Source organism: Gallus gallus, chromosome 8 (assembly GCF_016699485.2).
Source record: "Gallus gallus isolate bGalGal1 chromosome 8, bGalGal1.mat.broiler.GRCg7b, whole genome shotgun sequence".
NCBI classification, from domain to species: domain Eukaryota; kingdom Metazoa; phylum Chordata; class Aves; order Galliformes; family Phasianidae; genus Gallus; species Gallus gallus.
This window is the reverse complement of record NC_052539.1, coordinates 13,023,623-13,050,248: the sequence shown is the minus strand read 5'-3', so window position 1 is coordinate 13,050,248 and position 26,626 is coordinate 13,023,623. Positions and strand designations below refer to the sequence as shown.

General features: G+C 40.0%; 2 long non-coding RNA genes across 2 annotated transcripts in view; both read left to right on the top strand.

The window, feature by feature from the left end:
- The first annotated feature begins 484 nt into the window (after positions 1–484).
- LOC121111430 overlaps positions 485–26,626 on the top strand; it is a 120,042-nt gene continuing 93,900 nt past the window's right edge. The window contains exon 1 of the long non-coding RNA XR_005861950.2: positions 485–689. This is a non-coding gene — a long non-coding RNA (uncharacterized LOC121111430). The remainder of the gene's footprint in view (positions 690–26,626) is intronic.
- Positions 17,086–26,074, top strand: LOC121111429. Its single transcript, XR_005861949.2, has 3 exons — positions 17,086–17,250; positions 24,688–24,769; positions 25,790–26,074. It is a non-coding gene; the product is annotated as an uncharacterized LOC121111429 (long non-coding RNA).

Here is a 26,626-nt window from a genome sequence, read left to right as displayed (position 1 = left end):
GTTGGTCTCTGATTGAGCACTGAATTTGCAGTATTTTACAGAAGCGGGGAACATTTTTATGGAAGTGTATGCTATGAATACCTTTCAGCAAAGATAACATAGAAAGCAGTTCTTTTTTTAAAGCAAATTGAGTAAATCATGAGAGTGCTGCCCTTGTGAGAAGCTGAAGAGAAGTGGAGCTGTATGGATAGAGCTGTGCCAGAGGATGGTTTTCATTTGGTAGAAGTGGAAGTGTTAGAAAGGACCAGACAGCAACAAGAGCTGATGTGGCTCTCAGAGAAGCCAAAAGAAAGGTGGTTTTTTTTGTGGTTTTTTTTTTTTTTTTTTTTTTTTTTTTTTTTGATGGATTACTCCCTGGAAGGAGTTGGGGGTATATAAGCAAAGATGTTGCTACTGTATCTAAGCTTCAAATTGAAGTGCTTGAAATAAATGTGTAGCTTCATTTTCATTTTCTCTTTTTTTAGCAGAAACAGCCTGTGCAACTGAGAACAAATAATGGAAGGTTTCATGGGTATAGAGAACGCTAACCTAGCTTAAGAGCTGTATGGTGTGCAGAGGAATTGGAGCAATTCTTAGAAATTTTCCTCAAATGACCAGGGGCTGATAGAGGCTTTCTTGAGGCAATAACCTGAAAACGTCTTACAAGCTGGGGAAAGCAGGCGTTCCAGGTGGCTGGAAAGATTGGAGAGGTGAGAGGCAGCATTCAGGAGCTGGTTGGCTGCAGAGCACGGGCATTCCGCAAAGTAAGGACCAGGAGGGTTGGCAAAATAAATGTCTGTTTGTGTGTGGGATCAGAACATGGGTAAGTGTTTAATTCTTGTGAGACTTTTTCTGCATAGATACAGAAACCTGGAGTGGAGATGTTGTGTTGTCCTTTCTCAAATGTGCAGTGTTTTGGGAGGCTTTTGTGCTTCAGTTCCACATAGATTGCAAAGGCATTCTCAAATGATAACGGGGTGGTCGGTGGTGTTACAGGGTTTAACTGCTGCAAACCTGTTATGGGTCAATAATTTCATACGGGTAAGGGGTAAGAGCCACTCTCTCAGTATGAGTTAGGCATGGCATGTCTAATGAGAACAAGGTGAGAGGAAAAGTAATAGCTTTTCACAAAGGGAAAGTTAATCTCTTTCTTATGTAGTTTGTATATTTTTCCTGTAAATTCTTTGCTGAGTTGAAACAAATGACTTGTGGATAATTGTTTAGTGGTAAAAAAGTTTTCCTGCCTTTAGGCAGAAAGTGTGATTGAAAGTCCTAAGAGGGAATGAACTGTTAGGTTTCTTGTGAATCTGAAGTAGGACTGTGCTACAGCTCTCAGAATATTTCTTGCTAACAGCACATCATTAAAAGTGCTGAAGCGAATGTTACAAAATTTCGGGGCCTTTTTAGGAATTGTAACAAGGAGGTCTACTTTTTTTCTGGATAGAAATGAGGATTTTTATTCCTGAGCCAGCAGCAAGAGATTATATTTATGCCATTTAGTTGCTACCTCATCATTTTCCAATAGTGCAAAACAAGAAAGTTTGGGATGTACTTTTGGAAGCACATCTTGGAGGCAGAACAAAATTTTTAACAGATTTGTAGACCTCACATGTAATCTTTTTTTTTTTTTCTTTTTTTTAAGCATTTAAAAAAAGTCTTTTTAAAGGGTTCTGATTCTTTATCCTGAATGAGAGATTTTGATGTTGTGAAACAGGCTTAGCTTTATGCTGGCTGGTGGCAAGCAGAAGAGGGACCAGAAGCCTGGGAAAAGATTACTTTCATGGCAAAACATAGCTTGTGGCAATTGGAGTGACAACTCTTAGGTCATGCAAGGCTGTATTTGAAAGGCTACTGTAGGGGCAAGGGTTTTGTATTATTATTTTTTTTTTGCCTACTAAGGCTGGAGGGGATGCTGGAACATGCTAAACCTTTGAACAATAACTACTATGCGAACAAATAATCTGCAGCAAAGCTCAGGTTTTTGCTCCAGGTCAAACATGATGCGAGCTGTTCCAAAATGTGGAACTTTACTTTTGGATACAAAGTGAAAAGGATGAAGTTTTCACCGCCAAACAGAAACCCATGGCTCCTCAGAAACAGGAGAAATAGAGTTGTTGCACAGTCTGGTAAACCCCAGAAATGTTACATATGCTAACAATGGGATAATGGACATTATCCCATTAAATGTCCCGGTTATTACAGAGCTAGTTTCCATATGAGAGCATTTCCAGCACTGACACTAAAGGCCATCTGTGGGCAGGAAGATGTCACTCCAAAGGTCTGTGCTATGCAGCACAATCCTGCGTTCTTACTGTGAAATAGCTTTCCTTTTGCCCCGTGTAAGAAAATGACCAGATCCAAAGAGAGCCGCACAGCCAAACACAAACAGTATGGGATACAGGCTGCCAATCTGTGAGAAGCCATACACTGTCACTTATATAAAGGGAACAATAATTGTTTGCTCCTCTTCAGAAATGCAGTTTATGCAGTCTATATAAAAGCAAATTATTTAGTGCAGTGCAAGGAAAATTCTATTCCTATCTGAAAGCAATTTAATGTTAACTGATGAAACCATTAGAAGATACCAAGCCCAGTATGAATCCCTTTGGTGGAATATGCGACATGGAGGAGTGGCTTATCTCACCAAAGCCTCCCTCCATTTCCAAAGTAATGTTTTTTTTTACTTTTTTTTTTTTTTTTTTTCATTTTCTTAATAATGCAGGAAGGGAGAGGGACAGATCTGCTAGAATACCGCCCTTATCATCTTTTCAGCCTATGCTTATGTGAAGAGGAGTAGCTGGGAGTTGAAAGGGGAAAAATTCTGACTATTGTGCTTTCTGTGAGATAAAGGGTATTTTAGAATCCCTTGTCTCATGCATGAAACCCGGCAAAAGGGAGTTATATTAACATACAGAAGAGTTTGGGGGAAAAACAGATCTTAGCCTCAGGAGCCTGCTTTTGACTCTTGGTTTGCCTGTGCTTTGTGTGTCTTTGAAAATGAGCTCTGAAAGGGGACTATGAGCCATGCTGTCTCACATTCCTGCAGTGACCCGGAGAAGTGAAAGCACCAGTGGAAAGATCTATTTAAAATGTTTAAGGAATTAATAATTACTGAAAAGTGCGGGTTAAGAGAAGAACAAACATCTTCTGTGCTGCGTTACCGACAGATCCACCACTCACGGGAGACATTTGTGACAACAGTCTTTCAGTGGGTGACATCTATGTACATGATAAAGAGACAAGACCTCTTTATGTAAAATTTACAATGAGCTTTCTAATGTCATCAGTCTTTTTAGACTTAAGAAATCCCTTGTCTAATAAAATTAACTCCTTGCATGCAGCAACTGGTTGTCCAGAATCAAGGAGGATAGGCCTGCAGGCGTGTGCGAGGTGGGATATTGCTGCTGGCTGTGACTGCTGCTCTTGGACTGAGAGTGGCAAAAGAAATCGAGGGAAACATGTGCCATTATGTGTTTTTCTGCAAATATGTCTGGGAGCTGGGAAGGGAGGGGTACCTGTCAGTGGTATAGGACCCAGCCACAACTCTGTTGGGTTCACAATGTGGGATTTGATAATAAGTTTTAGTAGAAGGCCATAAGCATTGTGTCTCTTGAAAGCAACAAGATTTTTTATCTCTTGAAACTTTATAGTAAACTGAATCCAGTAATAACTAGAGGTGGCCAATCTGAATTCAATCTAGTAAGATAAACTCTTTGCACTTGTGTTTTTGCTGGGTGATGAACGGGCAAGGCTTCTCATTCAGCCATCACCTTACATTCTTAGCTTCAAAAGTGAGTACAGTGTTTTAGGATATTGAAATGTGGGAGTCTGCAGAGCAAATCCTGACGCTCTGTCTCTATAGGATGCAGATTTCTCTCCCACATTTCACGTGGAGTGGAGGGTAGGAAGAGGCAGGTTGTTCTTTACCGTGCTCACCCCCTGCAATCCTGCAGCAATAGTCACACGAGAAGCTTTGTGGTAGGAGGTGTGCTCCCACTGCTCCCCTCAAACAGTGCCTTCTCACTGAACTTACAGTGACCTTGATTTAATCCAGAATAAGTGACATTTTGGTAAGAAGTGACTATCCCATTCAGATACTGTCTTAGATCTGGCAGGCTGCAGTGCCTCAGAGTATTTTGATAAGCATCATGTCTCCTTGGAAACTACTACTTAGCAGAAACTTGACGCTCCGTTTGGAGTGTTATGATTAATTTAAGCCTTGCTTCTGCCAAGACACATGGTATGGGCCGCCTCCTACAGAAATGAGTAGTCTTGTTGAGTTTATCAGGACAGCTCTCTTTGTTCGAAAGTGTCCCTGTGGGGCTTAAGAGTTCTTCACCAGTGCTCTTCAGGCTGTATTTTAAGCTCATTGGTTATAAATCTCAGTTGTTATCTTTAGGTATACTTTCAGGATTCTGATGCCTAATTCAATAGCTTAAAACATTTCTAAAAATTCTACATCTACAGTTACGAATAAATGTAAAGCTCCTTCTGAGGCCATTAAATAGTATTTTAATTAGGCTGGCAAAATTGCTTTCGGCTTGTCTTTAAAGTCTTTAGAATCTTATTTCTATTAACAAAATGGTAATCAACGTTAAATTCTAAAATGTAACCAAAGTAGGTCGTATTTTTATTAACTGAAGATAGATAATGAATGTGCCCTATATAAAGATTTGGATTAAATCATCTGAGATGCTGAGGATAGTATTTTAATTAAAGTAATCCTTATTTGCATCTAACAAACACTACTGCTACTTAGGAATTTAAGACCTTAGTGATGCATATTAGTGCATTACCTCAACGAATCTGATAGAGATTTAATACTTGTATTTGAAGTAGCAATCTGTCATAAATTAAAAGCATTTGCATAATGCATTTAAATCACGTTATTCTTTGCAGAGTTGATATAATTAAGGAATAGATTCAACTGTATTTTTAAAAATTTTTGTAGTGCTAGGAAGGTGTCATTTGTTGTTCAGTTAGTCCTCGTAATATCCTATGATATGCATGTCTGCATTATATGTATGATAAATATCTTACAATATCATACTAAATAAAAATTGCTTGTAACACAGAAAAGCTCAACTATTATGGCAGTCTTACATCCATGGATTAAGTTTCTCCCCAACCTTCCCAGCTGGTTCAGAACATTTTGGCAACAGACTGACAGGGTGAGTTGCTATGCAATTTCCTCGGGTCTGTGGAGAAACAGAACTGAGCAGACTGTCCCACTGAGTTCTAGAGTGAGGCCAAAATGTCCTAAAAGCTTGAAGGAAAAGTTAATAAACTGCATCATTGGCTACTACAAGTCCTGTGTTTGAAGTAGAGACTGGGCCTGGGATACTGGCAAAAGGACAGTGTGAAAGTATGTTACAGCCTGGTGGTACAGATGTGTGCACAAGAGTGGTACCCACGTGATTCTAGTGAGAATTATCTTAGAAGTCATTTTCACGTGTTGAATAACATAACCAGAGGCGTTTAAATTAAATAAATTCCAAGCATGCTTTGTCCCTAAAGACTTTATCTTTCCTTTCGTTTCTAGGTTGCATTACCTAATTTTTGAGACCCCAGGAGAGACAACTGTGAAATGAAGATGACAGACACCTTGCTTGTTGCTGTGCGCTCACTGTGTGCTGCACCTCCTTTGCTCTGTGACACTGGGTCTAGCTGGAGTTTAGTAAGAGTTCTTGTAATACCCTTCACTGAGTTAAGAGAAATTCTTATTTCTGAACCTGGCAAGAGCTTAGGCTGAGAAATGCCACCCAGAGACCACTGGGATCCTGCCTGCCTTAGCCCTTGGCCCCTGAGAGCAGTCAGCAAGATGGTTCTGGACTGAATATAAGGAATGGGCATCATCTGCAATGGGGCTCTTCTCTGGTTCACCTCCTTGTGCTGTTTACTTTCACTGGTTTCTCCCAGGGACACCATTTGTCACTTGGGTGATGTATGGGGACTCTCTAGTCAGGCTTGCTGGTTACCACCAGCAGTACCCCACTGGGAGGGAAGGGTGTCACAGCAAATCTGCTGTCTTACTCCATTAAAAGTGCTTGCTGTTCTGATGTTGCTCTTGCAATGCTAGATCTTCTTTCTATTTCACACTGGGGGATGCACAGAAGAGACCCAAGGCAGCAGTGGGTGTGATTTGCTGAGCTCCTGTATGGGCAAGGACTTCCCTACATCTTTTAATTCTGCTCTTCTCCTTGGGATAATCTGTACTGATACTTAAAATTTCCTTTTTGTTTGTGTAATTTAACCCTGCTGCTGTACTGGGAGCCACGCTGTGCAGTTCTTTTCTCTGGGGTATTTATGACCATCACAAACAGTATCTTTCTTGCTCACAAACAAAAAGTGAATCAATGGGAAGATCATAAACATTATCTTTATTATCTTTCTCCCAGAATAACCCCACAACCATAAACAAAGTGTCCTATAAATTAACATAAAAGACTGCTTCTATGAGGAGTTTCATGCTATTTCTAGCTGAGTAATACTTTATTTATGTCAAAGTGATTGAACATAACATTCTTGCTGTATGTAGGTGATGGCAGTCACAGATGAATCTCTTTTCAGGAACGAATGACTTTGCTGTACTAACTTTGTTTGATTTTCTAGCTGTACTTTAGGGAAATCAGGGAGAGGAAGACTAGGTAGCACAATGGGCTCTTTACTACCTCAGTACTTTATTATAAATGTCCTTTAAAATGGTAACTGATTTATGGAATTTATACTCGTTTATACTGTTTGCATTTGGCAGTGTTTGTTATCAAATTACAATCTCTCCTATGTTTGTTATACTGTGGTTGCTGGTTGCAGCAATTCTGCCTCTGAGAACTGTTTATTTTAGTATTCCTTAGATTGATGCTGAAAATTACATGTTATTTTTTCTTTGTTCATAAACCTGTGTCACAGGCGTAGAAAGACCTCAGATATTGGGATCAAAGGTTGCTAAACTTTGCTAGATAGCATGGCATAGAGTTCGGCTGATGAATGGTGCTGGGACTTGAAATAAGAGTAGCAAGTCTAAGAGCATGAGTCACTGTACTGCGTCCTCGTGTCTGCAGAAAATTTGTGTGAACTGCTGGCTGAAAGCATTGACAATTCTCCATTAGTAATGAATTACAGTAGTAATTTCATTAATTTCTTCACCTCAGTCAGGATATGTTAGTGTAAGTTGCTTAACCAAGCATCAGAGGAGCCATTGCAGTTAACCTTTAGTCCTTTGCTGTGTAACCAGGACCAGTTAAGAAGTAAATTAACGTAACATCCCTTTAAAAAAAAATTACTTTAGATAAGCAGTGGACATAATTTTTGCCTGTTTTTAATTTAATAGCAGGTTTATGGTTTTATGCAAAACCATTCACATTACATCTGACCCTCTGGGAGCTGGGTTTTTTCGTCTGTGTAATTTGGTGTCTTTAATAATCTGCTGTCTGTTAAATCCAACACAGGCTTGATTAATGAATTGTGATGAACCAATGCATTAATTTACAGGTTCGGTCTAATACCCTAAAAGGCTACATCAGTGCTTCTAGTTATTAATGCTAATAAACTTGAGAGAAAAAGCAATGTGAGGAGGGGTAAGGCAAGGCAATGTGCGACAAGTCTTGTCTTTATTCAAGCATTTGTATGCAGCTACTTTTCTTACAAGAGGGTGGCAAAAGCCTTTTACAACACACAAAATCAAATCAAGAACTGCTTAGTACTGTTTAAAAATATTACAGATTTCCTGAAGCTGTTTGTGCTCCGCAGTCAAATCTTTATTGACTGCTTAAAGAAGTTCAATAGTTTTTCATGCTGTATTTTTAAATACTGTGTAACAGTTTTGAAGTCATTTGCTGTTAAATCTATGTCTGAAACACTACTGTGAATACAAATTTTGCTGAAAAGTCACAGCAGAAGCCTGGTAGATGCTGGGTAGTTATGCACAGAAGTATGTATATACATGACAATGGTGGGTATTTGACACTAGAAAGCAACAATGCCGAGGTTTTTGAGATGATCCTTTTCAAGACGTTAACTAAATGTATGAGCAAAATTGTGTATCTATGTATATGCACACGTTCTAAAACCTTAATGTGTCTATTGCTTGTAAGGTTTCAAAACAGTAGAGTGTATCTTGCTGAGTGAGTCTCAAAATGGGAGAGGAAACTGTAATTGATTTATTTATTTTTTATTGAGACAGTAGAGTTTGGGAATGGGACAGCAATATGGTATGATGGTTTTAGGCTAGTGTAAAATGTATGAAATTTTGTCTTTGATGCTGAGCCTTTAGATCTTGAAAACATCTTAAAAGAGCATAGAAGTTCAAAGAAGGGTTTTTTTGTCCTCTCTCTGTGGGTATTAGCTCACAGTACTGGAGCTTAGGCAACTTCAAATTATAATTCCGGCCTTGCCTTGTTCTGATAAATATAATCTAACAATTATTATTTTAGACATTGATGTATCCATCTTTCTGTCTATTAAAATATAGCATGACGTTTAAAACCCATTTTAGCAATCATGCCTCAGGCATTTTCTTTTCTAGTGGGGCACAGGAATTTTCACTTGTCCTTGAGATAAATGACACTGGTACGGATTTGGCATCTCTAAGTCTTCTTTCAGTACCTATGGCACCAAAGCATTGCTGGAAATCTTGGAATGATACAGAAAAACTGACACTGCTTAGACTAAGCCAAATCATTTATCCCTGTTTCTCTTGCTTCTTACACTTCCCTACTGACAGGGAGAGAATAATCTCTGCTTCATCTCAGCTATTTTAATAGGATTCAGAACACATGATCACATTAGATACTGTACCTGAGGCAATCTGTGTTTAGACTGGTGATAATTACATGCAAAAGTCATTCAACAATGAGGCAATTAATGCTGATGAACTTTAATAAAGTCAGCTGTCAGCAATAGATATTGCTGGCAAGTTTCCTAATCCTATATTTATAATGCTTTGAAATTCCCTTATGTTCTGTTCTATAATACATTCCTGTTTAACGGGATAAAAACACAAGTAGTTTACCACCAGAAAATATTGCCAGCAACATATTTATATATGACACAAATATGAATGAGGAGGTCAGAAGTCAGCCTAGTTATCAGATTTACTCCAGTGATTGGTGTTTACCAAAGAAGATGATAGACAGAACCAGACAAATCCTCTAACTCTCTCAGCAGAGGAGAAAAAAAGCATTAGATAAGGAAAGCAGGGCTTACACTTTGTCTCATTGTTGATTAACAAGCATTAAATTATGCTTAATGTCAGATGTAGACAGGTCATTGTAATGTGATGTCAGTGTAAATTAGAGGATCAAGACTGTCTGGGATTTGCAAAATTCTGGAATCTGTACTCTTTGCGACAGATAAATACTTTTGTGGATTTCTTAATTATCCTAATTGGTTGTATGACCAGATTTACTTACTGGAAAATTCCATTATAAAGCCGTTATTCTTTAGAATAGAAAAGGGACAGTGACTCCTCAGCTTCTTTGCCTTTCTTTAGGCAACTGTGGAGTCCCAGTATTTGGCAAGGCATAGTTTGAAGGGGAGGAATGGTGTCCTCCTTTTTGAAACTGTTGAATATTGTGAAGACAATACAGATCTGTGGTTCCTTCCTGTAGATCAGTTGCTTTAAGTCTGTGGACTACAGCTTAGGAACCACGGCTGTAACACAAGGGAGGTGAAAAATGCAGGAGAGACTAATACAGGACACAGAAGTAATAGCTCATGAAAGAGTACATATAATTCTGTGAAATGATGTATAAACACTCTGAAATGTGGAAATAGATTTAAAATGGTGGAAATAACATTTGTCTCATTGCTAATCCAGTACAATACATATAAACCGTGTATCATAATAGAAATGTAACTTGTTAGGCTTATGGCAGAAGTTTCCCCTGGATCCTGAGGAAGAGCTGTGCTGGCAGGAGTACCAGACACTGTAGGTTTGGAGAAAGACATCTCATCAGATGCTTTTCCCATTCTTTTAAGAATGCAATAGGAAGCTTCAGTGTTATTCTTCTGCTGTGTGTATTTTCTTATTATGTACAAAGGTGTTAAGGCCAGAGATGGACAGAGGGAATATCCTGTAAATTTATATATTTCTTTCTCCTTTTCCATTTTGGCCATGGATTTGGCCCTTGTCTGGCAGTGCTGGTGGCCTAAAACTGCGTGACCCTTCTGTCACTCTTCTTTTACCTGCCTGTGGCAAAAGCAGTGCTGGTGGTCCTGCAGGGTGGTGAGCAGCCACTAAAGGCACGTTCAGTAGCTGAAACTACATGCCGTTTTCTATTTAAGCTGACGGACTATGTTAATAATGAAAAAACATACACAGCCGAGGAAATCTGGTTACATCCATTGAAAGTGTGTTGTGGTAAGCGTTAAGGTTACAAGTGATGGTTCATGTGTACAAATCCTCAGTTTCGGATAGAAAAACTCAGGTATTTTGAATGAGGTTAAGTTTCTAGGGTGAAGCTGGAGATGAATCACAGCTGGATTTTGGCTTTTGGCTTTAATGTCTACTAATCTGTTTCTCGCAGCTGACAGAAAGATCATATTGAAGTAGATAAGCTGTACAAAATTCCTGCTGTTTTAACCTGAAATCATATGATAGAAAGGTTGAGAGTTGGAAATGAAAAATGTAATGGAAAATGTTCCTCATGAAGTGCTGGAGGCAACCTGCAGCACAGCCCCAGCAGGAAACAGACGAGAGTCAGGTCTGACTCACCTGGATCTGTATGACCATGGAAAAAAAGTATTCTGGTCTGGATTTGGCTGCTGGTGTCCATTAGAACTGGACAGGAAGAGGAGAGGGGGAATGGAAATATGGGGAGATGGAAATAGAAATGCCAGAGAAGTAAAACGGTCATGTGGGGGAGGGCTGTTGCTGTGCTGGGGAGAGCAGGTACAGCCCAAAGTCCAGCAGCACTCTCAACTCTGTGCTGCAGTTTCAAGTGGCAGTTCTGCACCAAAGGGATGCCAGGGAATTTGCACAGGGCTGCTCTGAACAGACAGAGCAGTGCTGCTCACCAAGAAAGGAAGAAATGGATGCTGTGAGAGAAAAAATCGTGTGTGTGTATGTGGGATCATCTATCCCTGTCTGTGCTAAAGCAGGTGATAGTAACCTGGTATGGCTTTCACTTGCTAATGAGATCGGTAACATGTTTAACAATAGATTAGATTGTGTAATAACGCCTTAAATTGCTGAGACATTTATGGTATGAGGTAGTGCTGCAAACTGCATCAACAGGCTCATCTCTACTATCAAACATTGGATGTTTGTGTGGTTTCCTTGCTTCTTTTTCCTCGGATGACAGTGTGTCCCCTAGGATCAGTGATTGGCCTGCTTATTCTGTGTACTGGGCAGGTTCTTATGCTGACATTCCTTTCTATTTCTATGTTACATCAGTGCAGGAGCAAAGGCTTTGAAAAAGAATCATAGAATGGCTTGCGTTGGAAGGAACCTTAAAGGTTACCCCTCACCATGGTTTTTTTTTTTTTTTTTTTTTTTTTAATTATTTGTCTGAGGCAAAGTGCATCTTAAATGTAATGCAGCTGTAATGAAATGTTGGATTTACAGCAATACTCTGCAAAATGCCAGGCTACATTTTTTTGTGTGTGTGTGGAAGGAAACAAGGAAAACAGCTGTAGAATTGAGCCACAGGTACCCTTTGAGTCCCTGGAATGACCAAAAGCAGGTCTTTCCCAACATGTGGGCATGAATCATGCATTGTGCTGGAGCTGGTGTGCCTTGCCTCATGTTTCCAGCTGGTAAAGCAGCTTGCAGCTGGTTACAGTGGCCCAGCAGCAGAGGCATGCTACTTGAGATGTCCTGGCCCAGAGAGGTGCCTTATTAGCAGCTGTATCTTGTCCTGTTTGTTGAGGGGAGGTAGTTCAGTGGAGCAGATAGTGAGTGGTGCGTTAGTTCCCTCCAACCAGGAGGATGCTGCAAGCCAGCAAACCCGCTCTGAGGTGGCCCCAGTTTCTGAGCAGGACAGGGCCCAGTGTTCCATGTTTTGGGAACTGCGTGGATGTAGGAGAGGACATACGGAGACAATGGGTTCAGGGGCTTAGCAGCAACCCTCGTGCTTGTAAAGGCTCTGTCCCTGTGCCTTGTGGGACCTTTGATATGAGCAAAGCAGCAATTATTAGTCATGAGTTAGGGCTGACTTTGTTGGCACCGTTTGCTTTCCGTATGTTCATTCCTCCCTTTCTTGTTCAGATAAAGCGACATGTAGGAGAAACTTCCCGAGGAGCTTTTCATCCTCCTTCTATTTCATTCTCTCTCATATCAAGTCAAACTCATATTTGTAACCAGACAGTATGTCACGTCCCTCATTCCTGTGCATCCAGGCTCTGGCCAGGGCCTAGGCTGTAGGCAATTTGACATTTTTGAACGCGACCGGCTTGTTATTTCTTTTGCGAGTGCTCCAAGTGGAAACAATAAGTAGGAGTGCGAGGGGCAGCCCGTCCCCGCCGCGCTTTCAGGACTCCTCGCCGCCCAGGTCGGCCAGTACGAGGAGCCCGCCGAGCATCCGGGCTCGGGCAGAACCTTCCCGGGTTCCGCTAGGGGATGCTCGAGGACCGTGCCGGGCCCCGGCCGCCGCTCCCCGCCGCGCAGCCCCGAGCCCCGGGCCGGGCCGTCTCCACGGGCCCCGATCCCCGCCATCACACGCCGTGCGGGTTTTTATCGGCCCCCTGCCCCAGAGTGGTGTTTTTCTCAACGACGTTAACGTGATGGTTTAAACGTTCAGTTCAGACCCGATTGTGCATTGGAAAGGCTCGAGTGTCACTCAGCCTTAGCGATAATTTACCGTTAACGTGTGTGTTTACAGGGGATCAGTAAGGTGTCTGCCTTTCTTAAGGCAGCACTGGGGAGGTTTTTATCCTGAGTGTACACTAAGGAAAGTATTGTGACGCCTGATTATTTCCCTTCTCGTGTTCTAAGACCGCTGCCTTCTTTCTGCTTATTTCCTGTGAAACATCACCTCAAAAAAGTTATTGCTTTAACAATGGAATTCTTGTAAAGTGCCCTAAAAATACCTCTAGCTACGTGACTGTTCAAAGAGTTGATGCATGACTGAGACGGCAGGCTTTGATTCACTGCCGACGTTTGTGAGACAACATGGCACTGAGTGATGCCATTTCTGTTTTCACTGTACTGATCTCCCACTGCTGATGGTTAATGAGTTAACGCCGGACAGGCAGAGATACGAAGAAGGCAGGGCTACGCAGAGTTCAGTGGAATTCTATGCAGGAGATCTGGGGTCAAACCAAAATGCCATTTCATGTTTCATCGAGGTGAACTCCAGGTAGTTACAATGCTTTGATAAAATGTTGCACTTCAGTACTTGGTGTCATTGAAGGGTCTTCTGTTTCTGTTGCTCCGGAGGTCATTTTTCCACAAACTTTTACAGAGGTTGCACAATCTCAGGTTTTTGGGGGGCAAAGCAGTTAGTTTGTTGCCTGGGTTTTGTTTCACTTCTGAGCAAGCTTAAGGAGCTGTGTTAGTAACAGGGCTGGAAACATGTTGGTAACTCTTTAATAATTGTACACTCTGCTGTCAAAAAGCCTTAGCAAACCCTTAAGTGAGTCTAATTAAAGCAGCCTTTGACAATAGCGATAATAAAGGATTACTCTAATTTACACTGTAATGAAAGGATTGTCTGACTAACTATTACAGGAAGCAGATAGAAATTGCATGCTGTGGTTTTATGATCTGAGAAAAGTCCAAGCAATCAACTTCCATGCAAACATCAAGAACTTCAGAAAGGAAGCAGTTCCTCTCCCTTGTGAAGAAGAAAAGGGGTGCTCCAGTTATACTGGTTTGTGTTTGTAGCATGTATTTCTTCTGTAAACCTTGCTCATATGCACAAATCCAACCATTTTACTGCAGTTAGAGCCTGACATGTTTTGTGTTTTCTGAACACCAAGTTTGAGTTTGGGAATATTGTAGATCTGCAATAGTTCCTTTCTTTCTTTCTTTCTTTCTTTCTTTCTTTCTTTCTTTCTTTCTTTCTTTCTTTCTTTCTTTCTTTCTTTCTTTCTTTCTTTCTTTCTTTCTTTCTTTCTTTCTTTCTTTCTTTCTTTCTTTCTTTCTTTCTTTCTTTCTTTCTTTCTTTCTTTCTTTCTTTCTTTCTTTCTTTCTTTCTTTCTTTCTTTCTTTCTTTCTTTCTTTCTTTCTTTCTTTCTTTCTCTTTCTCTCTTTCTCTCTTTCTCTCTTTCTCTCTCTCTCTCTCTCTCTCTCTCTCTCTCTCTCTCTCTCTTTCTTTTTTTCTTTCTTTCTTTCTTTCTTTCTTTCTTTCTTTCTTTCTTTCTTTCTTTCTTTCTTTCTTTCTTTCTTTCTTTCTTTCTTTCTTTCTTTCTTTCTTTCTTTCTTTCTTTCTTTCTTTCTTTCTTTCTTTCTTTCTTTCTTTCTTTCTTTCTTTCTTTCTTTCTTTCTTTCTTTCTTTCTTTCTTTCTTTCTTTCTTTCTTTTTTCCCTTCCTCCCTCAGATTCTTTTTCTTCTTTTTTTCCCCTGTACTTTGTTTCTTGGCGCCTTGTACATTAAGTCGGGGCTGTTCCAGAGACATGAAATGACAGCTTCTTTTTCAGAGCATGATGCTAGATACCAATAGGATTGCCCTTCTCAAGTAAACAGGTTGCCAGCCTGTGAAGGATCGTGTGGTACGATAGTCATGTCAGCTGGACATATGACTTTAAACTGCAGGTTAATCACTGGGAGCCTCGTGTCAGTTCTCCACTTTTCTGCTTTGGATTCTGTTTTTATTTCTATAGTTTACTGAATTTTGTATTTCTTTTCATGGGATGCTGGATGAGATTAGAGTTGAAAATTCTTAGGAAGGGATGGAAGAGAAAACAAGCGATGTACTTATTTTACTTCATAAAGAAAATTAGAGTCCTGAAGTCGAGTTTCCTTTCATTTTCTAAACTTCCAGTGTTCCGGTGAATGAACATATGAGATGACTGGAATGTGGTTAATTTGCACATTATACTATTATGTTTAGATGATAGCTGGTAGAAGGGCAAAAAAGCTGTATGTTTAAATATTGAGAAACAAGAACAACGTGAGAATCAACAACCTTAGAACAAAATACAAAAGGCTGCTGCTGCTGGGCCTCATGCTGATTCTGTATATTATAAAGAAAACACAATAACAATAATAATAAGAATAAGAAAAGATAAGCAACTGAACTGTGGATTCTGGCTTCACATTTTAGTTCTACCTAACTCTTGGTAACTTTACAATGAAAGATTCAGAAATTGCAGCCAATTACCATAATATGTGGTGGTTTGGTGGGAGCATGTTCTACATCAGACAGTTAAAAGGTTTTATTGCTATTAGGAGCTTGTTAATGCCCTTGATAATGTCTCTAGTTGCTTTGTAATGTCTCTTGTTGAAGTATAGAATTCTTTTATCTTCTTATTACATTATGCAGAAACTTGAATTGAAACGATATTTGCAGGAACATTTAAAGTAGTGCATCAATCAGTTTCAAAGAAGAGAAAAATGTTCTCAGAATAGCTTATAAAAGGATAACTGTCAGTTTTATTTTGGAGGAACAAAGAAACCAACGTAAAAAGCACTTTATTGTAAAAGCACAGTGTGCAATTCAATAAATATTCCATATAAATATAAAGGAAAAGAAAGTTCATAATTATCTGATGACTTGAAGGTAATTTAAGTAATACTTTCAGAATATAGCAAGCAGTGAAGCACCTTCTTTTCTGTGTATTCCTTCTCCCATATCAAGCCCTCAGTACAAGATAACGGAAATCATCTCTTTAGTGATATGAATCAATAAGGTATGGTTATAATTTAACATTACCTTTCAGGACTGTAAAACTTACAAACCACCTCACTGCATTAGAAAAACTGTGGCAGTGCCATCCCTCACTCCTTTTTTTTTCCTTTCCTTTTCTTTTCTGTTCTTTCTTTCCTCTTCTTCTTCTTCTTTTTTTTAATTTTTATTTTCCTTTCCCCAAACATGATTTCTTGTTATTTGTTTTCCCTCTAGCCTTTCTTACCTGCTTTAACATAGTCATTTGACTATTTATACATTTGGATTCCAAATCTTCTATATGACTTGGGTATAAAAGACTTTCACATGTTGTTATTATCCAGGAAAACAGTTGCAAATAGGGTGCTCCCTGAACCAGTAGTATCTTGCTAGACCACACAAAATATGGCATGTTTCAAATCCCATCTTGTAGCTTGTAAGGCAGAAGCAGCTCTCCCTTTACTTTATTTTCTGAAAGAAAAAAAAGCAAATAAAAGCAAATAAGAAAAGAAAATGTTAAAGATTACATATACGGAAAGGTAAATAAAAAGCACAGCAAACACTTTCCAGAGAAATTTGGCTGTGTTTTGTCCTCTGAACCTACAGATTTTTCAGAATCCAGTGTGCATCCCTGGAGTTCAACAGAATAGGTTTCTAGTGTAATAATGCAATGTTGGTTTCTGTAGGGTTTAGGAAGACAAATAAGTAATTGACTGTAAATACACTGATTATTATTATTATTATTATTTTTTTGGTAACTGAATTCTATACATGTGATTTGTAGCTTAGCTTTATTATTGTTATTATTCTGAAAGGGTGCATAGCTTAAACATGCATTATTAAACTATTTTTCATTGCTAAACCTCTGACAGAAGCATTTGTTTTTATTTAATTATCATTATCACCTTCTTCATGCCCCATTCTCAGCCTCAAACTATGGACATTTAAAAATTACATGTTATCAACAAAACATGGATTTTAAGCACTTGCAATAGTGGCTCCAGTGCAACCTGGTCCATCAGTTATATGTTCATGATTTGTATAAGCTTCTGCAATTGCATTTCCACAATATGTTTTTCTGCAAGGGGCATCCCTTCTGAGCTGGTTTCCATGTCTGTGGGCACGCTGCAGGGCTGGAGGCAGCAGTGCCACGACTTCCCTGGCCCATCCTGCCTCCTGCCCTTTCCCTGTGCTGATGTCGCCTTCCTGGCCCTCCTTGGCTGACACAGCACCCTGAGAAGAGCTTGTTTGGTAATGCCTTCAATGACTTCAGGGAAGGAGCCTTCATGAGTAATTGGCAGCGAGCAAGTTGGTGGGCCTACTGTCAGTGTACTCTGCCTGGGAAGGAAAAGTTGTTGCCATGGCAACTGCAGATGCTATGGCCCATACTTTATGGGTGAGGCTCGGGCATCACGCGCAGGCCCCTGTGCCCTGTGCTGTGCCACATGCTGTGCTCAGTGGCTGTGCCTGCCTGCTGTGCTGCTGGAAGTGTTACACACCACAGGTGAGGAAACGTCAGTATGGTTTAGACAAGAGACCTGTAACTGGTAAGGAGTTATACAAACATGGGGCTGCATAACATTGTTAGTGGCTGAACTGGAATGTCTTTTATGATATGTGGAGCTTCAAACAACTTGAAAAATAAGAAAGGAGGAGGGAATTTGGTGAAGTGATCTATAGAAGGAAACAGCATGGCTCAGGTGCCAATCCTGTGGAGCCACAGAGAACCTCAGTGCTGAGGGCTGTTTCTTGTTTTACTGGGGTATAACAACGAAAAAGTTAAGTGTGTGGGAGCAGCAGCTGCAGCACTCAACCAAGAAGAAGTGAGATGGGAGTCTGCTGCCCAGTATAGTGACTGTTAAACAAAATGGAGGGGGGGCTGAGGAAGGGAAAGGGACAAACTGAGGAGCCTGGTCCTGCTTGTGTCAGCTGCTGACAGTCCTCCTGCAGGTGTGACCTGGCCTCAGCTACAAACCCTCCAGCACAGGTGCTGAGCATTGCACCACTGTGACAGAACTGGGCTCTTTAAATTGCAGGAGAGAAGTGATGTCTTAGCAGAGAATTGAGTGGGAAGTGACAGATCTTGCTGTAAAGAAAGTGGAGAGCATATAAGAGTTAAAATAGATTTTTCTCTGAAATGCCCATGTAACTTCAATAGCTCCACAGGAGTTTTAGGATTACAAATGACAGCAAAATTTGTGCCATTCTGCATAATTGTATTCCCTACAAAGAAAGTTTCCTACATCTTTCAGCAAGGATGGTACTTTCCTTAGAAGGAAAATAATTTCCAAATGACATCTTTTTGTGCCAAGGATTAAAAGGTCTAACAAGGAGTTCTAAAAAATAATGAAGAGTTTACACTGAATCCCTTAGTTTTACAGGTAGAATAATGGCATGAAAATAAGAGAAAATTTTAATTGGTAGAGGGAAGGTGAAACATGTTGGTTCTTGACTTGTCACTACATTCATCCTCTCTCGTAGCTCCCTCCATTTTCACTGGCAACGTGCAGAGCTATATTTGCCTTTACTGGGGTTCAGTTCTGTTAGAACCAATCCAGTTTTACCTCTGCTAACATAAGATTTCAGCCTTGCTTAAGGTGGGTCTGTGACAGCCAAGAATGAATCAGAATGTCTTGGCTTGGTGTTGGTTCAATCTCTCTTAATTTTATTAATTTAAATTTAGTCACAGGCAACACACTCATGAAATGCTGTCTCTTTTTGCCCCGTTGCAGCCCAGACTCAGTGATCGCTCAGTTGTCATAGCTGGCGAGCACGAGCCCTCTGTGCTGAGCTTACAGTTCCGCCTGCCATCTATGGACATTTCTAATTACTTTGGAGGAGCTCCATTTTGTGGTGCATGCATAATTAGTTAGTTATTTACATTTTAGCATCTTTTCTAGCTGGTACACTAATGAAATCCCGTCGTGACATCAGACCTTTCCTGTTGAAGTGGGTCTTCCCTTTGGGGATCAACTACCCTTTTAAATTAATGAGCCGCTTTACAGAAACCGCTTCATAATCTTATGCACAGTGTCTGCAAGGAAATCTATAAATTGCTTGACTCTTTTCCTAGGGTCCAGTCCAAAATCTGTTGAAATTAAAAGAAAAACACATGTCTGTATTACATGCTTTGGGTCATCTCTTATACGGGTTTTTGATTTCACATGTTTACAGTAACTCAGTAAGGGAAGAGGGCCCTTAAACCTTCACCCTCATGAGCAGAAGTCCACATGGAAAGGAAGGGATGGACATAGGAAAGTTGATTCACACTGCAGACCCAAGGTATTGCATGGACTGTTGGTATGAATCCTATTAATACCAAGCTTGTTTGTTATTTGAAGACTGAGGAAAATATAGGAAATAAATTGTGCAGATTTGTCTCCTGTAGACCTGAGCTTTTTTTAGTCAATATTTTGATGAAAACTAAAAAATGGTGAACCCTAATTTTTTATTAGAGACTCTGTGATACCATTAGTAAAACTTTAAACAACATCTCTCTCTGTTCACATCCAGCATATCCTGGATTTTATAAATGTAATTGAACCACAGGAAAAAAAAAAAAAAAAAAAAAGGAGAGAGAGAGAGAGAAAAGGTGTTGCTTAGCAACAGCCTCATTCAAATGATCTGAAATTGGTATACTTGCTGGAATTTGGGAGACATCTCAGGGAGCTTGCCAGGTACACAGGCAAAGAAAGGAGCAAGTGTCCAAAATGGAGAAGATAGAGAAGTAAAGCTCTGCTGTGGTCAGTTTAAATAAGTGTACTTGATCCAACTCTGATAGAAATTCTGTTGTAGGTGTGTGTGTTAAGCACATTTGGGCTTCCTTTCAGTAATGGAAGAATGGTTTTGTGGCAGGTAAATGTTGATAGTTTCTTTGTAATGTTGATAGTTTGCTTGATGAACACACCTCTCCTGACCACAGAGCTTCCCTTTCTGGTGTGGAAGGAGCTGCAGGGTAACAAATTCGCAGCACTGTCTGTTTCCTTGCCTGAACTCCTCTTTCTGACTGCAACTCAGTGCAAATGAAGAGCAAAACCTCAAAGCCTGGCTTCGTGTCTGCCTCAGCGAAATAGTATGCGATAAGGAGTAGAGAAGAGGAGGGTTTGGCACTGATTTTTTGGAAAGAAAATTCTGTGTGTGCCATTTTCTTCTTTTCTAGGAGAGGCCACCCTTCTGCTGCAGGCCTGTGTGAACATTCTTGCTGCTGGGTAGGCACCCACAAGGCACAGCAGGGGACTATCTTGTGGGATTCTGGATGCAAGCTCCAGTCCTAGAAGTCTTTGTTCTCCATGCAATGCCATCAGTGCTTTGTGCACTGACAATTTGACCTGCTCCGTTTTAGGCTACTTTGTAGCTGTTATTTTGTGATGGGGTTTTTTTCTTTTTTTCTTTTTTCTTGTATTTTGAAGTGTCCCACCACTCCCCCCCTCCCTCCCCCCCCGCCCCCACACACCATCCTTCTGTGGTCCATGAAGAAGGAGAGAGAAGTGACTCTGTAGTTCCTCTCCACGAACTCTTGATCTGCCATTCAGCAATCAGGAAGGGATTTCCAGTCTTCAGTGACTTTAAGTCAGGTAGGATGAGAAGAACATCTGGGATGGCACTCCTGGGTTCAGGAGTTCAGGAGAGGCATCCATGGATGTATGTGTTATCCTGGTGTCACAGGCAAATTAAATATCTTCTGTTTTCCCCAGTATTTTAGGGACTTCTTTAAAATTCCTGTAAATAGTATTTGTAAGCCTGCTTGTTCTGCTGCCTGGAATTCAGTGGCTGAATTCCTGTGTGCAGTGAAAGCCAGAGCACGTTGCCTCTTTGTGGCAGCATAGCCTTAAGTATAGACACAAGGTACAAGGGAGAAACCGCAGGAATCTGAAACATCATCTCTATTTTGAAATGGACCATTGCCTTATTCTTGCCAGACTCGATTTTTGAGAACGTCTGCTTTTCCCAGCTAATGCACGCAGCTCCAAGTAAGAAAACAGGCAGCTGAAAAATGAGTAATTTTTCCCTTGCATGTCACAAGGAAGGAGCTATGAGAGAGGAAAAGTGCCCATAGCTTCCAGACAATTAGAATGAAACTAGTTAAAATTCTGCACCTCATGCTCTTTGTAGGGGGAGATTCGCATTCCTGTGTGGTTTAACTTGCCAATTCACTTGTAGAATCAATTATAAAATGCAAATATTTATGAATCACTGTATATGTTGTAATCTTATTTTCAAAACAAACATTGCTTTGTACTGAGGCTCTTAAATGTTGTGACTCAAGAGATTTTCTATCGTTTATCCCATTTCAGGCAATAAGTGGCAGGGAATAAATGCTGCTGTTCTGATAGAAGGGCTGTGTAGTGACTATTGGAAAGCTGCCCCCTTTCAACAAGTTTTTTAAAAATCACATTAGAGTTAAAATAGTATTATTATTATTATTATTATTTTTGCTATTTAGTCACATGTCAGAACTAAGTAGATGACAATTTTCACACTGAATTTGGCTTGTGAGCCTTGGACTACGTATGTCTCTGCCTTGAAAGGCAGAAGCCTTCCTGCAGGATAATGCTTGTGCTACTTTTCCCCTGCAGCTGAGTGTGGATGGTGAGAAGGGAGAGAAGCAAGGGAGTTTGATGAGAGAGCTCAAAACAGAAATAACTAAGAAGGTATGGAGGATGGGAAGACAATGGAGGGGATAATGGAGGTTTAGTTGTTCATGGTGAGTGCCCAGCAGAGGCACATGCCCTGCTAGGAGGGGGTAGGAAATGCTATACCTACCAGCTGTTTTCAGCAAAGGTTGAATATGTTTTCAGGAGCAATGTGAGGTATACAAGGAAGATCACCTCCTGATCTGCAGACATGATATAGGAGCTGGTTTTCTCCGAGTCCTTCTATCCAATGAGTCCTTGACTGGGGACTTGGTGGCACCCTGTGCAATGCCCCACAGACTTTTAGGCTGTGCCAGTGCCTGATCAACTACATGTAGCAATGGAGTAGCTACAGATGAGGGACTGGGAGAGATGACTGCATGTTATCCTGGAGATGGTGACTAGGGTCTGTTTTTCAGCCAAAGGCCAGCTAGGTAATTCTGAGCAGAGGAGTGTCCTCGTTCTTGGTTGCATTGGAAAACCTTATGAGGAAAATTAGCTGAACTGATTTTGAGAGCAAGTACCTTGTGATCTGCTCAGTTGGGAACTGACAGGAAATAAAGCTGCTGCCATAAAGTTATGCGATTAATATCACTTTGCAAGATGGATTCTGGTACCTTACCTTGATTATATTTCTCCCTACAAGCAAGCTTTTTTGAAAAGGGCAGCCTGGCTGCAGGAAGCGTCTCTGTTTCTGCAGGAACTGGTAACGTGGCTGTATGCAAATACTAATGGCTCGTGTGAAGCCCAAGTATTCCAGGAGCTGGGTTAGTTACAGAGATTAAGACCAGGCCTGAAAGACAGGTACAATGTCCTTTATCAAACTACAGCACAATAATAAGGGAGAGTAAATCGAAGTGTATGGAATAAGTGGATTCTTTCATTGTGGAAAATACATTATACATTAATCATCAACTTCTGTTTTCTGGATAGACATAAACATGACAGGGATGGTTCTTTCCTTCCAAATTATGTGATTTTATAAAGATAATTCAGCCGTGTGCAGAAAGCCACCGGAGTAGGTGCTGGCCTCTTGTACAGGGCACTCACAGTATGCAGCTCTGAGCTGAAGATTATTTTGCACTTATTAATTTGTCTGGATTTATAATTAAGCTCATCACATAGTGTTTGAATAAATCACGGCGTAAAGGTATTATTAGAATGTAGTTATATAATATGCATGTACCTCCAATATTAATCTGCTATATATGTCTGTATATTAGGTCTACAGCTGCATGACACAGTGTGTTTATTAAGACCTAGTGTTTGTATATTCTGGTAATGGCAGATCTTTCCTCAACTGCTTGCGAGCCTGAGGGTATGCAACATCCATTTGTCATTGTACTCTGATGAAATACTGATAAAAATGAAAATGCTGCTAAGAAATGTGGACCTGCAGTAATGTGAGAAGCTACAATTTCAGGGGCTTGTATGCTTCTGTATCTCATAAACTGACTTATTCTTTTGCTTATGTTCCCAAAGCTCCTCTATAAAATAGCAAAGAACATGTAGTCTCTGTTTGCACAGTAAGGTAGAGATAACCCAAAAAGAAAAGCTGCTGAAATACTCTGTATAGAAGAGAGAAAAAATAATCTGAAAAAAAGAATATTTGGATAATTTGTCTGCTCTGATTGTACCCTATACTTTGTAACATTCTTAACAAATGCTGTTTATTTAATTATAAAATGATATGAGTGAAAGAGAGGGCAGTCTGGTGATGTCTTTGTCATAATAGCTGTAGATGTCTTAGATTGCAGTTCTGAAAGTACTCACTTTTCATACAGATGGAGCACTTGGAGAGGGGATAACAGAGAGAGAAAACTTCTCACTTACTTCAGAAGCTCAGAAAACCCTGTGGTGCTGGCTGGGTGGGGGGTAGCTGAGCAATTATTGTTTAAATTAGTATACAAATCATGTGTGACTAAAAGTCTCCTGTCACATGCTGCCTGCTGTTGCAGAATGCTCTGCACATCTGCATGCATGGAGCCTTGTGGGTCACTGACCCTGACGGCGCTGCGTGCCCTCATCTCGCGCTGGTGCCCATCACTCGGCAGCACTGCACCTCACGTTGGCTAGCGCTCTGTCTGGAGGAGCTGTGGCAGACTGTCTGGCTTCTTAGGCTGGTTTTGGTGCTCTCATATATATTTTCCCAAGCAGACAGAGTGCTTAAGGAATAAATAAAAGTTTGAATTACAAAACCCAGCCGTTATCAGTAAAGATGACAAGGGGCAATAAATTGTTGAAAGTTAGAGAAGTCAGAGCTTTTCAAGCCTTTCCTTTTGTCCTCCTCCTTTTTGTTTGTTTATCTGGGGAAAATAATAAATACTTTTTTTTTAAGATAAAAATCGACTTGACAAAGGAATGCTTTTACTGAACGATTGGGAAGTAGACCACAAAGATATTATTTAAATGAAACATATTTCTAACAGTTTAGCATTTAGAAAAATTCTGAACATGTTAAGGTTGCCACTGTTTCGAGCAGCCTTGTAGTGAATTGGTAAACAGAAGAAAGCTACCATCCTTCCCACATTGCAGTAGACAGTGTATTTCCTGGAATGTAGAAAAGACAACAGGCAGAAGTTTGGTTATGAATAATTAGAGGTTATAATTCACGTGCAAAATGGAACTAGTATGTGCTTTCTGGAACATGATGGTATTTCTGCTCACTGAGGATTTCAAGTATTGTCAGATATAGTTTCTCTTTCCTTTTCACAGATCCAATGACTTCACAGGTCAGGCTACAAAGACAGACTCAAAAATGGTCGGTTATGTAATACTGAAAATAGAACAATCGCTATGACATAGTCCAAAATCTTACCAGTCGTGGTATCTTTTCTTCCCCTCTCAAGCCAAACTACTGAATGATGAGAGCTGGGTTTGTGCTTCATCATTTTCTCTCACAGGAGCAGGGAAGCACAATGCGTTTTATTTTATGTTATTAGCTGGGCTATTGCTGGGCTGCTTTGTGATTGCAGGTCTTTTCCTCTTGCTTCATCATTTTCTGTCATAATGGAAAAAGCGCAGTGGTGATGAAGGAAGCAACCAGCCATCGGGATGGGATGTAAAGGCAGTAAATTACTGTTGGGCAAGAGGATCTGTAAAGATCTCTTGCTCCCCCTTTGCAGATATCTCTATTATCCTGCCTCCTTGGAAGTGATATGAGAAGGGAGTAAAATTTTAAATAGAACTGTTGGCTCTTTCAGCACATCACTGCACATATATGCAAGTGTTCAAATAATTCTGTCTTCATGTCAGTACTCAGAGCCATATATAACCCTTTTCTTGCAATCTTTTACGTACCTGTTCAGAAATACTGGAGTAGCCTACTGTGAGAGAAGAAGATTTCCAGGAGCTGCTGTGGTGGTCCATGTGGCAAAGGGATGGCACGAAGTAGGTTTATTTGAAAATGCATTTTCCTGGTAAAAATTTCTTGAAAGTCTTAAAAACAGTGGTGTAATAATGAATAAAATGGGCAGACTCACCAGCTTTGTATGAATGAGATTTGAGTACATTACACAGCCAGAAACAGAAGCTGGTAAATTCCTCCTACCAGTATTTACTCTTCATTACTCCATAGTCTGCAGTATTTTCTAATGACTACTGGGTTTGTATTCTGCATTGAAAATCAGAAGAGCAAAAATAGAGATTGTCCCAACCTTCATAAGGCTGTTGATTTATGAAAACTGCCTTATGATTGCTTAAGATCAGCATTTAAGCAAGTCCTTATTTAGATCTTGTCTGTAATTATTTTCCTAAAGAAAGATGTTTTACTGGAATTGTCAAAGGCAGTGAAGAACCAATTGTGCTGTGACTTGTTCTTCATTTTTTTTTTCTAATTTAAAATGCTTTGCTTTGTGGCTAAAACTTTTATACGTTTCATGGTTAAAACAGCCAACAGGTATCTTCTCAGGAGTTAGGCTGCCTGAGTATATCATGGTTATAAAAGCTAATTTTTGACACGACCTTGTAGAAGGGGAATAATAAACTCAAAATACTGTGTTGCTGTTGCAGTGAGTAGATAATAGTCCTTGGCCTGTGCTGTTATTTTTACAGAGATGGGCACAGTGTGCTGGGGTAGGTGAGAAATCCTGACTAATAACAGAGAAATATAAAAATTCTGGTCCAAAGGAACATGTCCTTAAAAAATAGTATTTCCTAATGGAGTTCATAAAACAATTGGTTCTGAACTGATGAAGGGTAAAATTGAGCATTCATACTTATTTTTCTTGGAAGTAATTGTCACATTAGCTGTGAACTAAAAAACATTAGTAACAACATAGTTTTGTAAAACCCCACAGTGGGATAAAACACCTATTTTTTTGCATAAGAGCATGATTATATTGCATGTATCTGGATGTATAGACCTGTGGCATCATCAGTAAGAGGTGATGAACTGTTGCTTTTTGGCAGACTTTGGAGACAAAATGCAGGATGGAAAAACATATAAAGAAGAAAGGCTCAGCGTAGACCTCAGTGACATGCTATTGACTGAAGGCAAGAGAATGGGAGGTCAATCCCTCTGACAGGACTTCAAGAAAATAATACTCAAGGCCAATCCACAAAGTAGTATTCTTGTGCAGCTGTAATGTAACAATTAAAAGATAAGCTGTTTGAAGATTGAGCAGCCAAGAAAAATCAAATTGAGAAAGAACGAAATGGTCCAGAACAGCAAAACACGATGAGCCATGATACAAACGTGATCATTGTTTCTTTGACATCTTGAAAACGCCAATTCCGAAACATGAGCAAGTTTTAAATGAACACCAAGAGCAAGAACTGCCAATCTAAAAACATATTATTAGAACTTCTTGCCGGCAGCACAAAATACAGCATTGTGTAAGCTTCTAAAGAAAATAGCACTGCACTGGATCATAAGCTAAACTAATACTGTGCTGTATCCTTTGGTACTAACCTATTTTGTGCTTGACTTTTGAAACTCTTGCAAGTAGCTTCTTAACTTAAGATTTTGTACTCTGAATGGCTGAAATGGCCATCCCATACAAACAAAATGATTTTAATCAATCCCTAGTTTTTCCATTAATACCCTAAAGAATTCTAAAAGAAACTTTCATTATTATATCCTTGCCTGTCTGTTCTCAGCAGACTTGTTTTGCAAAGAACTTGTTGTTACAGTCAACCCCCAGACTAATCCTTCTGTGTGTATGGATGGGAAGCCTTTAGATAGGTTTTTGATTTTTTGAGTTTATTCCTTATTCCTGCACTGGCTAGAACACCTTCTGGGAGAAT